The sequence below is a fragment of the Mustelus asterias genome, unplaced genomic scaffold (genome assembly GCF_964213995.1).
Source record: "Mustelus asterias unplaced genomic scaffold, sMusAst1.hap1.1 HAP1_SCAFFOLD_43, whole genome shotgun sequence".
In the NCBI taxonomy this organism is placed as follows: Eukaryota; Metazoa; Chordata; class Chondrichthyes; order Carcharhiniformes; family Triakidae; genus Mustelus; species Mustelus asterias.
In genome coordinates this window covers 1,578,577-1,591,790 of record NW_027590120.1, presented here as the reverse complement: position 1 = coordinate 1,591,790, position 13,214 = coordinate 1,578,577, and the positions used below count along the sequence as shown (strand labels likewise).

Genomic DNA, 13,214 nt, shown 5'->3' with positions numbered 1-13,214 from the left:
ATCGCTAATGAGACTATTCAGTTCTAAACACGTATAGATCCTATCTCTAAAATTTTCTTCAACAATTTCCCTACCACGGACGTCATGCTCACTGGCCTATAATTACCCGGGTTATCCTTGCTACCCTTGTTAAATAACGGGACCACATTTGCTAACCTCCAATCCTCTGGGGCCTCACTTGTCTCCAATGAAGAAGCAAAGATTTCTCTGAGAGGCCCAGCAATTTCATCTCTTGTCTCTCTCAGTAATCTAGGACAAATGCCATCTGGCCCTGGGAGTTTGTCTACCTTAATGCTTCCTGAAACACCCAACACTTCCTCCCTTGTAATTGTAATTTGTTCTAACGGGTCTACACATCCCTCTGAGACACTACCAATCAACGTGTCCCTCTCCTTTGTGAATACTGATGCAAAGTATTCATTTAGGATCTCACCTACTTCCTAGGGTTCTAAGCATAATTCCCCCCCCCCCTTTGTTCTTGAGAGGTCCCACTCTTTCTCTGACAACCCTCTTGTTCCTAACGTATGTATAAAATGCCTTGGGATTCTCCTTAATCCTGCCTGCCAAGGACATTTCGTGACCCCATTTTGCCCTTCTAACTCCCTGTTTGAGTTCTTTTCTACTTTCTCTGCATTCCTCCAGTGCTTCATCAGTTTTTAGCTGCCTGGACCTTATGTATGCCTCTTTGTTCTTTTTGATTAGACCCACAATTTCTCTGGTTATCCACAGCTCTCGAATCCTACCTTTCCTGTCCTTCTATTGTACAGGCACATGTCTGTCCTGCACTCCTATCAACTGCTCCTTAAAAGAATCCCGCATGCCAGATGTGGATTTACCCTCAAACAGCCTCTCCCAATCAACAGCCACCAAATCCTGCCCAATCCGGCTGTAGTTAGCCTTCCCCCAATTCAGCATCTTACCCAAAGGACAACACTCATCCTTTTCCATGACTATCAGAAAGTTTACAGAATTGTGGTCGCTGTTCACCACATGTTCCCCCACTGAGACTTTGATGACCTGACCGGGCTCATTCCCCAGTATCAGGTCCAGTATAGCCCCCTCTCTAGTTGGACTATCAACATTTTGTTGCAAAGAACCTTCCTGGACACATTTTACAAATTCCTCCCCGTCCGTCCCCCCAGCCCGAAGGGATTTCCAGTCTATATGGGGGAAATTAAAGTCTCCCACTGCAACAACGCTATTTTTTCTACACCTGTCCAGAATCTCCTTGCATATCCGTTCTTCAACTTCCCGTGGGCTGTTGCGAGACCTGTAGTATACCCCTAGTATAGTGACTGCACCCCTCCTGTTTCTGAGCTCTACCCACAGTGTCTCGTTACATGATCCTTCCAAATTGCCCACCCTCTGTCCCGCTGTAATATGCTCTGTAACCAGTATTGCTACTCCCCCACCAATTCTAGCCCCTCCTCTGTCTCGCCTAAAACGCTTATACCCCGGAATATTCAGCTGCCAGTCCTGTCCTTCTATTAACCAAGTCTCTGTCACTGCAACCATATTCAAGTTCCGCGCATGCATTACGGCACTAAGTTCATCTGTCTTGCCTGTTATGCTCTTTGCATTGAAGCAGATGCACTCCAGACCTCCAGGCCCACTGAGTTCATCCTCCCCCAGATTGCTCTTCCTCTCAGGTAGCCTTGTCTTGGCCCCATGTTCGTCCCGAGTCTCTATGCTTGCTGACCTATTGTTCTGATTCCCACCCCCCTGCCACATTAGTTTAAACCCACCCGAACCACACTAGCAAACCTCCCAGCCAGGATATTGGTGCCCCTCCAGTTCAGGTGTAACCCGTCCTTCTTGTACAGGTCCCATCCTCCCTGGAAGACTTCCCAGTGATCCATGAATCTGAAACCCTCCCTCCTGCACCAATTCTTTAGCCACGTGTTCAGCTGCACAGTCTCCTTTTTCCTTGCCTCACTAGCACGTGGTACGGGGAGTAATCCAGAGATTGCTACCCTCGAGGTCCTGTTTTTTAGCCTTCTACCTAACTCCCTAAATTGCTCTTGCAGGACCTCCCTGCCCTTTCTGCCTGCGTCATTTCTACTAATGTGGACAATGACGTCTGTCTGATTTACCCTCCCCTTTTAGGATGCTTTCTACCCGCTCAGAGACATCCAGGACCCTAGCACCAGGGAGGCAGTCTACCGTCCTGGAGTCTCGTTTGCGCCCACAGAACCGCCTGTCTGTGCCTCTAACTATTGAGTCCCCCCGACTATTGATCTCCTATTCTCCCTCTTTTCCTTCTGAGCCACAGAGCCCGAACTCCATGCCTGAGACCTGGTCACCATGGCTTACCCCTGGAAGGTCATCCCCACCCCGCACCCGCCACCCGCCACCCCCCCCCCCCCCACCCCCACAGTATCCAACACGGTATACTTATTTTGGAGGGGAACAACCACAGGGGATCCCTGCATTGACTGCTTCCTCCCCTCCCCTCTCCTGACTGTCACCCAGCTCGCTTCATTTTTAGATGTTACCACTTCCCGAGAACTACTATCTATCACCCCCTCTGCCTCCCAAATGATCCGAAATTCATCCAGTTCAAGCTCCAATTACCGAAGGTGGTCTGTGAGGAGCTGGGTGCACCTCCCACAGGTGAAGTCAGCAGGGTCACGAATGGTGTCCGTTACCTTCCATTTCCTGCAAGAGGAGCAATGAACTGCCCTAACTGCCATCCCCTCCACCCAAACTCCCAACAAGATAAGAAGAGTTAGAAAAAAAGAAAAGCTTACCTGTTCTCACACCGAGTCTTTCTTTTAGGTTAGAAGAGGAGGGAGGGTGGGAGGCATTGGACGTGAAATGTGTCGGGTTTCCTCACCGTTCAAACTTATTGGGTAAAACAAAATTACCCAGGTCTCCCCACGGTCGACTTCCGGTTTTCTGCTGCTGTGAAAACAAAAGCTCCGAAAAAGCAAGTTAAAATCAAAAACTCAGCTTACCTTCCAGCTCTCCTCTCCAAAATCGCTCCCCTCTCTGCCTGCACCGCTGGAAGATCAAAATGGTTGGATCCTGGGACTGGAGTCTCCTCAAATCTTCTGCTTCATACGCGATATAAATAACAACAGATCCTAGCCTGGCAAGTGGTGTGTGTAGATTATTGTGTCTCCAGTTAATTCTGAGTTATTTACACCGTTTTGACAATTAATATATAGTGTATATTTACACATGCCAGATTGATGCAACGGTTAATCGAGGTGATCAGCCTAATAGCTGAGAGATAGAGAGGAAGCAGCCTCTCGATGCCTCAGTCACTTTCCATCAGGGTTACCCAAGTAGATTCTGGGATTGTTTTTCCTGAAAGAAGCCGTGTGTCTTGTAGGGAGGAAAGAATCTCGGAATAGACTGAAGACTGAATTTTGGATATCCCGGGAGTCAGTGACTGTTCATCAATTCAATCATTAATTTACATTTGTTCAATCGATTCAAGTAATTCTGTAATTGAAATGAAAAGTGTTGATAAAGAACAAGTATTTCCTCTTGATTTGCTGCTGTTTGGATGAAAAATATCCCCACTTGCATGACGAGGGTCAAGAGTGGAGGGACAAGATTAGACTTCCAACTCAGCTTTCACCCTTCCACCGTAACATGTTCAATTTTATCTGGAAAATTGGTAGTTGGCACAAATTGGAAGTAGGTCTTATGAGGTCTTATGAGGAAAGTAGGTCTTATGAGGTCTTATGAGGAAAGGTTGAGGGAGCTAGGGCTTTCCGCTTTCGAGCGGAGGAGGATGAGAGGCGACTTAATAGAGGTTTATAAGATGATGAAGGGGATAGATAGAGTGGACGTTTAGAGACTATTTCCTCGCGTGGATGTAGCTGTTACTAGGGGGCGTAACTATAAGGTTCATGGTGAGAGATATAGGAGGGATGTCCAAGGTAGGTTCTTTACTCAGAGAGTGGTTGGGGTGTGGAATGGACTGTCTGCTGTGATAGTTGAGTCGGACACTTTAGGAACTTTCAAGCGGTTATTGGATAGGCACATGGAGCACACCACAATGATAGGGAGTGGGACAGCTTGATCTTGGTTTCGGACAAACCTCGGCACAACATCGATGGCCGAAGGGCCTGTACTGTGCAGTACTGTTCTATGTTCTATGTAACACTGATTTTCTATTCGAGCACAGGCACAATATTAATAAAGGCTGTGAAGATGCAAAGAAATGAAATCTTTCGCACAAAATGTTTGTGTTTTCAAATCTCAAATAACCAGGACGTGTACTTTCAATTCATTCGTGGGACATGGGCGTCGCTGGCTGGCCAGCATTTATTGCCCACGCCTCGACGCCTGAGCGCAGTTGAGTGTCAAGGGCATTGCTTTCGCTCTGGAGTCACATGTAGTCTGGACCAGGTCAGGACGGCAGATTTGCTTCCCTGAATGACATGAAAGAACCAGATAGTCTTTGTTTCGACAATCGACTGTGGCTTCATGGTCATCAGATTCTTAATTCCAGATATATTTTTTCTTGAATTTAAATTCCTCCATCTGCCGTGGCAGGATTCGAAACCGGGTCCGCAGAATATTCGCTGAGTTTCTGGATTAACAGTTCAGCAACTCGGTCATCACGTCCCTTGAAGGAATTCTCTGGGAAACATACAAAGACTTTGGAAACACACATTGTGTAGGATTAAAAATCAGCAAATGTCAGCCACTCCCATTCAGAATTGGATTTGTGTCGGGATAACTGCACCAAATGCATAATTTTCAGTTTGAAATAATTCTGTCCACAATCTGCCCATCCCACCCGCCACTGGAATTTTATCGTGCAGGTTGCGGACAATGTGAAACCCCCATTGACGGCAAAGCGGGAATTTCCGGCTTTCAGCTTGTGTGACCGAACAATTCTGCCCAATATCTCCATGGGAAACAGAAACAGAGTTCCTGCACTGTCTCCGCTGATTAAAGGGCAAACACACCAACTGAACTCCTGCTCTAAACTTCAAAGTCTGACAAATGTTTCCAATAATCGTACGTCACCAACAGATTTTCAGATGGATTCCGAGATGCGCACAGGCCGTCGCGCCCAGCGGGAAACTCAGTAAACGGCCTCCACTGATGTCTCCTCGCCCGGTGTGCAGCTAGAGCAGCGCAGCGGGCTGGGAGAATCGCCCCCGAATTACTACTCAACTTATTTGAGACTCACAAAGACCAGCGCCTGCAGTAGCTGTGAGTTGCCACCAGATTGTGACATGTGATCACTTTAATCAAAAGATAGTGAAACACGTTTGAGGAGATCTTTTTAGGATAAATAAAAAGTGGAACTTTTTCAAGGAACAAATACTATGTGTCCTTGATAGGTATGTCCGTGTCAGGCAGGGAGGTAATGGCCGAGTGAGAGAACCACGGTTCACAAAAGAGGTGGAATGTCTTGTAAAAAGGAAGAGGGAAGCTCATGTCGGGATGGGGAAACAAGGTTCAGATGGCTCGATTGAGGGTTACAAGTTTGCAAGGAATAAGCTGAAAGAAGGGCTTAGGAGAGCTAGGAGGGGGCATGAGAAGTCCTTGGTGGGTCGGATCAAGAAAAACCCCAAGGCCTTTTACTCTTATGTGAGGAATAAAAGAATGACCAGGGTGAGGTTAGGGCCGGTCAAGGACAGTAGTGGGAACTTGTGTATGGAGTCAGTAGAGATAGGAGAGGTGATGAATGAATACTTTTCTTCAGTGTTCACCAAGGAGAGGGGCCATGTTTTTGAGGAAGAGAAGGGGTTACAGGCTAATAGGCTGGAGGAAGTAGATGTTCGGAGGGAGGATGTACTAGCAGTTTTGAATAAACTGAAGGTCGATAAGTCTCCTGGGCCTGATGAAATATATCCTAGGATTCTTTGGGAGACAAGGGATGAGATTGCAGAGACTTTGGCTTTGAGCTTTGGGTCCTCACTGTTTCCGGGGATAGTGCCAGAGGACTGGAGCATGGCAAATGTTGTTCCTCTGTTTAAGAAAGGGAATAGAAATGACCCTGGTGATTATAGGCCAGTTACTCTTACTTTGGTGTTGGTAAGTTGATGGAAAAGGTCCTTAGGGATGGGATTTACGACCATTGAGAAAGATGCAGATTAATCCGGGATAGTCAGCACGGATTCGTGAAGAGCAAGTCGTGCCTCACAAATTTGATAGAATTTTTGAGGAGGTAAATCAGTGTGTTTATGAAGGTAGGGCAGTTGATGTCATATACATGGATTTTAGAAAGGCGTTTGATAAGGTCCCCCATGGTCGGCTTATGATGAAAGTAAGGAGGTGTGGGATAGAGGGAAAGTTGGCCGATTGGATAGGTAATTGGCTGTCTGATCGAAGACAGAGGGTGGTGGTGAATGGAAAATTTTCGGACTGGAGGCAGGTTGCTAGCGGAGTGCCACAGGGATCAGTGCTTGGTCCTCTGCTATTTGTGATTTTTATGAATGACTTAGTGGAGGGGGCTGAAGGGTCGATCATAAATTTGCTGATGACACCAAGATTGGTGGAGTAATTGATGAGGTGGAGGGCTGTTGTAGACTGCAAAGAGACATAGCTATGATGCAAAGCTGGGCTGAAAAATGGCAGATGGAGTTTAACCCTGATAAATGTGAGGTGATTCATTTTGGTAGGACTAATTTAAATGTGGATTACAGGGTCAAAGGTAGGGTTCTGAAGACTGTGGAGGAACAGAGAGATCTTGGGGTCCATATCCACAGATCTCGGAATGTTGCCACTCAAGTGGATAGAGCTGTGAAGAAGGCCTATAGTGTGTTAGCTTTTATTAACAGGGGGTTGGAGTTTAAGAGCCGTGGGGTTATGCTGCAACTGTACAGGACCATGGTGAGACCACATTTGGAATATTGTGTGCAGTTCTGGTCACCTCACCATAAGAAGGATGTGGAAACGCTGGGAAGAGTGCAGAGGAGATTTACCAGGATGCTGCCTGGTTTGGAGGGTAGGTCTTATGAGGAAAGGTTGAGGGAGCTAGGGCTGTTCTCTCTGGAGCGGAGGAGGTTGAGGGGAGACTCAATAGAGGTTTATAAAATGATGAAGGGGATAGATAGAGTGAACGTTCAAAGACTATTTCCTCGGGTGGATGGAGCTATTACAAGAGGCATAACTATAGGGTTCATGGTGGGAGATATAGGAAGGATGTCCGAGATAGGTTCTTTACTCAGAGAGTGGTTCGGGTGTGGAATCGACTGCCTGCAGTGATAGTGGAGTCAGACACTTTAGGAACATTCAAGCGGTTATTGGATGGGCACATGGAGCACACCAGGATGATAGGGAGTGGGATGACTTGATCTTGGTTTCAGATAAAGCCCGGCACAACATCGTGGGCCGAAGGGCCTGTTCTGTGTTGTACTGTTCTATGTTCTATTTTCTATAAATTAAATTCCTTGTTTTCCAGAGGGAAAATGATGAGTAAGACAAAGGAGTTTATCTCTCTGTCAGTAACTTCCAAATTGCGAAGATTATAAACTTAACTCTTGCAGTGTTATTCTAGCTAAAACGAGTGTCTGTTTCAGCGAATCATTTAATTACATTCTCTTTTATTGATCTAAACAGTTGACTATTTTTTCACACACCTGGTATTCATTTTTGTCTCATTATAATTGAACACATATCTCTTTATCTCTGAGTTTTCCATTTTTCATCTATCATTTATTTCGCAGTCCCTGTACAAATCGAGCCCAACCCTGTTTACATTTTGCTCCGTGTATATTTAAAGTGTATCTGCTTATTTAAATTTACATTTCACACTCCACCACATTTCTGGCACAACTCACTCTGACCTATAACACTGACATGGGAAACTTGGAATTTAATCCAAACTTGCCTGAGTTATTAATGAACGCAACCAGGTTCCATTTCGAATGCCGCCACGGGGTTTTTATTCAATGCAATCTCGGACATTGCAATAGACCTTTCGAGTCCCAAACTGACTTTGAAACTGCAACTCCATGGAATTTTACGGCTGGCATGTTATGGTCACTACAGCCTCATAATCCAGCCACCCCATTAATTGATCTCTTCTCAACTCTTCAATTCACAAATAGTAGACATATTCGATTGGGGAGGGGGCGCGGAGGGTGGTGTTAGGGTAAGAGTGGGGGTGGGAGTGTGGCGGGAATCGCGGGGGTGTAATGCTCGCAGTTCTTTACTTCGACAGAGGTATTTGTACCTGAAGTAACATGTACAAACACGGATCACCCTCCCTAGTTAACAGGGGGATACTATACATAGGAGCTCAACGTGTCCGGTCCAAACTGAGCCATATAATAGAACAGATTGAAATCCGCAGCTTTTGAATACAAGCTATCTCAGCTGCTATGCGTACTGGTGCACCCAAATCCCCGGGCAGCTTCCAAAGTACTTGCTTCATATTATGAGAGGAAAACTATTCAGAGACCCCGATATCACTGATCGCTTTTTGGCTACTTTAAATAAAACAGCCACGATTATGGAATTAATGAACGGCCATAGAATGATCTTGACAGTGCGTATATTTCTGTGCGATGCAGCCCACTGTGCGACAGATATACCGCATTCTTTCTTAAAACACCACAATGAACGTTCCAGTTAGTGTTCAGCGGAGGGTCCTATCACAACGACTCTTAGAAGCAAAAATGCAGGCTCTATAGTGAAAGTCACAGTCAGGGACCATCGTGAAATAGTCACAAAAGACAACCCTCGACGACAACAGAAAACGACCGCTTGGGCAGTAATATTCCTGTGCCAACTAATAACAATGAACATTACGAATTGATCTATGTTGTTTTCATTAACCCTTTATTTTCTTTTTGAAGTCTTCCCCTGTCTACTTGTTCTTTCTCACACCCTGTCTCCACATGTCACCCAGAATGTCCGGTATTCCCTCCTCCAGTCTTTAGTTTAAAAATTTCAGGCCATAGCTTCTTTGAATAATTCCATTCTCGCTGTCCGTAGCTTCAGCCCCAATTTTATCCGAGATCGCTAATGCAGATTTCGTTCAATATTGAAAACTTCACGAAGTTTGACACACCTGTTTGGACACCCCTTCCTCCAAGCATTAAATGAACGTGGAAGTACCGCAGCTCCAATAGAAAAGGAATGTTATATAACGTTCGGTAGGAACATTATTATTGATTTCAGCTCCTTACACATCAATTGCATGCGTGAGATAAAAACAGGAAAATCTAAGCAGACCTGACATCTGTTGAGACGAATTATTGTGCCAACGAAGTCTTCAACTTCAGAGTTGAAGACAAGGAAAATTAGACAAGATTTATATTGTGATAATGAGGTATGTGTGTGGTGGGGAGGGGGTGGGGTGGGGCGCTGGAATTGATAGGAATGAGAGACAAAGGGAATGTAAATAGTGACAATAAAGACGATAATGATGAAACGAGCGTCCATTACTGATCGGAGTGTGCAAATGGTAGAACAAAGGTGCAAGAGTGTAGGAATACGGCAATGGGCCCTAGTTGAGTGAGCAATGGGGAAAGATGGAAGGCGAGATTTTTGAAGTGCAAATATAAAAATGTAAAGATAAAAATGCAAAATATAAAAAATGGATGGAATAAACTGAATGGAAATGTGGTGAATGCGGAAAAGGGCGTTCATGTTCTGAAGTTGTTCTGAGTTTTAAAGTTAGGTGACACGGTGGTTCAGTGGTTAGCACTGCTGCCTCACAACGCCACGGAGTCGGGTTCAATTCTGGCTGTGCCTGACTGTCCTTTGGAGTTTGCACATTCTCGCCCTGTCTGCGTGGGCTTCCTCCCGATGCTCCGGTTTTCTCCCACACTCCTGTGCAGTTTAGGTGGATTGGCCATGCTAAATTTCCCCAATGTCCTCAAATGCGTAACTTAGATGGATTAGCCATTGTAAATGTGTGGTGGAAAGCGCCTAGGTAAGGTACTCTGTCAGAGAGTCGGTGTAGACTCGATGGGCTGAATGGCCTCCTTCTGCACTGTAGGGTTTCGATGATGAATACTCAATTCAGAAAGCTGTCAAGTAACTAGTTGGAAGATGAGGTTTTCTTCCTCCAGTTTACGTTGGGCGACACTGGAACATGGCAAAGGGCCAAGGATGGATCTATGGACAGGAGAGCAATGGCAAGCGACAGGAAGGTCCAAGTCCTGATTGCAGATGGGTGGAAGGGATTCTGAAAACATGTCACCCTGTCTACGTTTGGTCTCTCCAATGTTTGCTGTCCCCGTGTCTGCATGGGTTTCCTCTGGGTGTTCCCGTTTCCCCCCACAGTCCAGAGGTGTGCAGGTCAGGTTGATTAGCCATCTTAAATGCACAGGATTGCGGGAATAGGGTGGTAAAATAGCCTGGGCAAAATATGATATGATTCCAAACGATTATATAACTCCAAATCAGCTGTTTAATTTCAGACAATACAATGTTATTTCTATTTACTTACAATTTGAAAACTCATTTCATTTACAGTTCGACACATGATTGGTCCAGAATAATTCTGCATTCAATTGTGCGTTAGCTATTCTGGATATCGCTGCTGGTGCAGTGCAGAATGAGATTGAATCTGTAGCTCTTTGCTTTTGCAACTTCCCTCGAATTCTTTAGTGTCATGGTGCAGTACGAACTTTATTTTGTGTAAAACCATGTGTTCCGAAAAAGAGTGTTTGAGCGGTATCCGGGAAGAGTTGTTTTGTATTAGATATATGCTCTGCCAATCCTGATATTGTTTGCTTAAACAGGGGACAGGGAGATTTTCTTGCTGATTAACCAATGTTTCTTGTTGATGCAGTTGAATGGCGACGAATACACATAAAAACACATATAAGCACACACACACACGAATGCACACTTACAGACACATAGACAGACAGTCGGAAACACTCATAATAGACATGCGCCCACACAAACACATACATGCACACACACGCACAAACACATTCATAGAGCCACATGACACTCAGAGAAAGAGGCAGACACACATGCACACACACATAAACACACACATGCACACAGACAAAACAAACACACACACACGGACAGAACCACTTGCACTCACACACATACACACAGACAATCATAGATGCATACACAAACAGAGATGTACGTGCACTCAGGCACACAATGATGCACACAACACACGCACCTAGACACACGTGCACAGACACAAATTCCAAAACATTCATCACCCTTCATTGATTGGTATATTCAATTTTGATTTGGGCCGTCTTTGATTATTAGGCGCGAGTTCAGAACCAGTGTGAATCTATTGCCAATGTGAATTATTGAATGTGGGGTGTCCAGTGTGAGTTCAGAGACAGCGTGCATTTACCCAAAGCCACACGGCCATCCCCCCTCTGCCATCCTTATCTCACATTCCATAGGAGTTGATGCATGTCACATGTCTCTCATGAACTCTCCATGGCCCGTAGGATGAAGGGGATATGATTACTGACCAATAAGTCTGCAATGGTGAAGTGATGGACATTTTCACCAGCGAATTGTAGAATAGAGCTTTCGAGGATTGCTTTCTTTGGAACTTGCGTGAAGGGACAGTTAAACTGGCCAACGAAAGAGGAGGAATTTCAACGATTTCAATTTTCACTGCATGCCAATGCCCCAATTCAGACCAGGTTTTTATTTTGTTAATGAGGTCATTTTGAAAACTCACAGTGTTTCAGTTCTTCTCATTTTTGAATGAATTGGAGAATTGGAATGAAAGGATATTTCAGCGCATTCTTCAACTGTTCTCTGAACTTACGCTGGGTGATGGCATAAATCCCAGTGTTTGTGCAGCAACTAAGGAGCTGCAACATGAAACCTAATTCCAGAATGTAAAGATCTAAGTTGAGAGACTGATACCCTAAACCATACATCCGCCTCGATATCGAATATATCATTAACGTTGACCATAAAAAGATGAAATTGGCCGAGATAACCAGTACTAAAATGATTGATTTCCTTCGACTCTCCATCTCTGGATCTTTGTAATTCTCCCCACAGCTGTGAGCCCGAAGTCTCCTGCGGGCATTGCTCATCACCAAGATATGTCTGATGGTGAAAACATTAAGCAACAGAATCAGGACAAACGGGACACATGGGGTTCGAATGCTATGGATGAATTCAAATGCTCCCCAGAGCGGAGAGAACACAACGTCTAATGTGTAGTCACAAAACCAGGGGTCGTTTAACAGCGAATACCCACCTAAAAACAAAAAGCACCAGAAAATATTCTTTAAACAGCTCAGCACAGTCACTGTTCCGAGAACCACGGCCACCGTTTTCTCACTGCAATATTTACTTTTCAGCTTCTGGCAACAAATAGCCACAAATCGATCAAAGGTGAAAGCGACGGTGAACCAGACTGAACAGTCAGTGGCAGCATAAAGTAGGGCAGCGTGGAAATTACACATGGGGATGGAGTGCAAGAAATAAAACGATTCTGCGTAAAGTATCAGAATTTGTCTCAATATCAGGTCCAGCATAATGACGAGTAGATCAGCCACTGACATCGCCACCAGATAACGAGCAACACATTTGGAGAGACCACATTGTTTGTACGTGAGAATGACAATCGTGATTAAGTTCCCTGTAAGGAAGGAAAATTAGCACTAAAATTATCCATCACGTTGTGGGGAAAGTTACCATTTTGATTGAGGAGTTAATGAGATGTGTTACTGCATCCCGTGATGTATTGAAATAAATTGACTAGAAAGGAGAAAGGGAAAGGTATGTTATATAGTGGGAGAACGCAAGAAGAGGTCTTGCAACACCAGGTTAAATTCCAAGAGGTTGATTTCGAACCACCAGATGTTGGAGTGCTGCTCCTTCAAGGAGTAGTGCTCCTAAAACTCGTGATTGCAAATCAACCTGTTGGATTTAACCTGGTGTTGTGAGACTTCTTACTGTGCCCACCGGTGTCCAACACCGGCATCTCCACAGCATAGTGGGAGGAAGCAGAGATGACTTATGAGGAAGCATTAAGCAGTTTGAGCTTATACTCATTGGAGTTTAGAAGGATGAGAAAGGGATCTGATCGAGGTACATAAACTTTTAAAACGGGTTGATGCAGTAAAACTAGACCAAATGCTTCCTCTAATGGGGCAATCTCGAACAAGAGGTCACAGATATAGTTTGAGAGGCGGTGGATTTAGAAATGAGACATGGAGGAATTACGTCTCACAGAGGGTGTTGAATTTGTGCAACTATCTGCCCCATGGCGCGTGCAATCTCAATCGTTGAATAATTTCAAGAAGAAGATAGATATATCGCTAATAATAAAG

The 13,214-nt window shown here is 44.9% G+C and overlaps 1 pseudogene; it reads left to right on the top strand.

The window, feature by feature from the left end:
* Positions 1-13,214, top strand: part of LOC144482895 (uncharacterized) — a 348,044-nt pseudogene that overhangs the window by 113,929 nt on the left and 220,901 nt on the right.